This window comes from Cupressus sempervirens, chromosome 2 (genome assembly GCF_028749045.1).
Source record: "Cupressus sempervirens isolate cs-2001-9-10 chromosome 2, ASM2874904v1, whole genome shotgun sequence".
NCBI classification, from domain to species: Eukaryota; Viridiplantae; Streptophyta; class Pinopsida; order Cupressales; family Cupressaceae; genus Cupressus; species Cupressus sempervirens.
Genome location: NC_143119.1, coordinates 657,938,671 through 657,941,746, shown reverse-complemented (window position 1 = coordinate 657,941,746; position 3,076 = coordinate 657,938,671).

Here is a 3,076-nt window from a genome sequence, read left to right as displayed (position 1 = left end):
GCAAGTGGATGCAACATGGACTAACTCCATGTGACACTATGGTAGGGTCTATCTTTGCTACATATTGTAGGCTTGGAAGAGTGCATTAAAAAAGATAAATATAGCACCAGAGTAATTTTAGCACTACCAAATTTTTTGAAAGTGCAACGATCAAAGATCTTTAATGCGTGGGATTCAAGAAATTGAAAAGGGGCACCAAATTTTAGGTTTGGGTTGCCAATGGTTTGTGGGGTTTAATCCCACATCGCTTGTGGGATGAACCTCACCACTATTTAAATAAATAAGGTTGTGGATGGTAAAATGAATTGAGCCACTGATGACTGTGTGATTGGCGGTTGAAGTACTCAGCCAAAATTTGTTAAATCTCTATCAAATTAAAATTCCAAATTATGTGGTATGGTGCCTAAAAATTGTATAAAGCCTGCCAATTAAGAATAGCCCATCGAATAAAATAAATTATTTGCAGGGCCAGGATCCGATAGCTCGGTTCTGCAAAAAAAAATTCTCTACTAATTGCTAGAAGGGAAAAAAAAATTTTAAATAATGTAGTCGAAAAAAGTAGAGAAAAAAATATAGACCCAAAAAATAATTCAAATAGATTTGCAAATAACCATACCCATACTGCAAATCAGGGCCTCTACGTGCCGATTTGCAAAAAAAAATTGCCTCATGGTTGACTTTGGCCTAGGGTAGCCAAGTTTATTGTCGATCTTCACAAAATTGGTGTTTCAAACCTGATGGTGAGGTCAAATCTAGCTCTAGACACTCCCAATTTCCATAGTACTCTAGATTCAACCTGAGGTGCTGAAGAAACAATGGTATTAAATGGCTATGTGATGAGAAAATCTCCAAGCTCTGATACCATGTAAGAATTTTCCTTAGGGAAAAACTCACCCAGGAACTAAGAACTCAAACACAAGCATAACTGTAGACCAAAAAGAGAGAGTATGATCAAAATGATGATATATTCATTCAATATGTGTTAAAAGTACACTAGGAGTGCCTATATATAAATTCCTCTAAGATGCATCTAGAATACCTTGGAATCAGCTACATGATAACTCATAACCCTAGGCACATGTCCACCAGATATGTGTTATCCTCCATTAAGCTTAGAAGTGAGTGTGATGATGAGAGGATAAGCCTATAAGGATGTAACATGCAAATTAGTGTTGTACACAACATGTGCTAAAAAGGGAGTGCAAATAACTATGTTGTCTACATGACAAGATGCAAATTCTAGTGCTATAGACACCATGTGTTGAACTCGAGTTGCGTACTTCTGTGTTGTCAACATGATAACTCAAAAAGGTACACAAACTCCTAAGTGTCTCACAAAATAAAATAATAAAATAATGCATTAACCTAAGTAAACTTAAGTAAGTGTAAATAGTAAATATGTATTTAAACCAAAATGCTTGAATGGTCTAAGAAGAAATTTCAAATGAAGGAAAATGAGAAAATATCTAGTGAGATAGTGCTGTCTCAAGTAGGACTGGCTAAAAAGGTAGAGAAGGTGAAAGGAGTACTTGAGAACATATTATCATTATACTCCAAATTGTTTGATTCCTCATACTTCACACAAGAGATTAGTTAGAGAATATTGAGCTTGGAAAGGAACCTCAAGATATGCAACATGCGGCTACCAAAGGATCCAGTTCAAAGTGAGAAGCATTTTGCCACAATGCTTCACACTTAAAAGAAATTAGCTATACTCATAGTAGATGAGGCTAATACCAAGGCCAAATTGATATAGATACAGTTTGCAATAACCCCACACATGGAAATTTTGTACAAAGAGATGGCCTATGCAGCGAATTTTTTGAAGAAAGATCCCAATCTTTCTACATTGGAAGGCCTAGTACACCTTGCAACAGAGAGAACCATCCAGCATAAAGCACTAGAAATTACATTAGACAAATGGGATGCTACTTTGAAGATTATTATGGAGGTAAATAAATCTATTTTAGCTAAGTATTCAATTCATTTATAGGACCCTTTGACATAAGTGTCAAAAAGGGGGAGAATTGATAAATTGGGGGAGAAAATACATTTTGGGCCAGATACCAATTTCTAAGTTGATGCCCAATATAATATAGATGTCAAGCTATAGTATGTGTCGAGCTAGAAATTCAACAGGTGTTGATTGAACTTCAGGTGCCGAGAAAGCTTCAAGTGCTAAGTCACTATAGGTGTTGAGTCATTGTAGGTTCCGAGAAAAGTATAGATGCCAAGTAAGATAGAAATCCTATATGTGCCAAGCATCAATAATCAGTAATTGCCGAGTAACACAGAATCAACATACGAGTTTGTGCCTTCACAAACTTAGATGTAAACCATTTTTGAGCCGACTCAAGATGAATCTTGTAGGATCTAAAAGATAAGATCGAATCTTTTACATTCCCTATGTAATCAACATGCAACCAATCAAAAAAATGGAGAAAACATGCAACCAATAGGAAAAGTGCAAACATTTGAGTGGGAAAAGATGGATGAATATCAATCATAGAGTCATACCTAACCCTACATCTTGAAGCCTTTAAAAGGAGGTTGATACCCCATAATTTGTGTGTGAGAGTGAGTTGAATGGAAGAGTAAGAGGTCATATGGAAATGCATGAGTAAATGCTAGTAAAGTTTTTGAAGGAAGTTAAAGGGGTGTAAAGACTTAGAGGAAGAGCAACACTATAGAATCAAGTTGATCAGAATAGAGTCTCAACACTATGAGTAGAGATATATTAGATCAGGAAGGATCAGATTAGATTGAGTAGAACAAGGATCTAGAATCAGCAATTAAAGATTTTAAGTTATTAGGTCAAGACATTCTACTATACTTTCTAACCATTGTATTAGGAGAATAAAAATCCTATGATGATAGGTTGGCTTAACAACTATAATGTAGATCCTTAACAAGGTTGTAAATCCTTTAGTAGGGTAACATTCTAAGTGAGTTTAAATCTTTTAACCAAGTCACTTTTAATAGAGTGTAAAGCCTTTAACAGGGCAGGCCTTTCAATGGGTAGACCATTGGAAGTGGTCAAACTTTGTAACCTTAACTAGTTACATATTGCTACAGT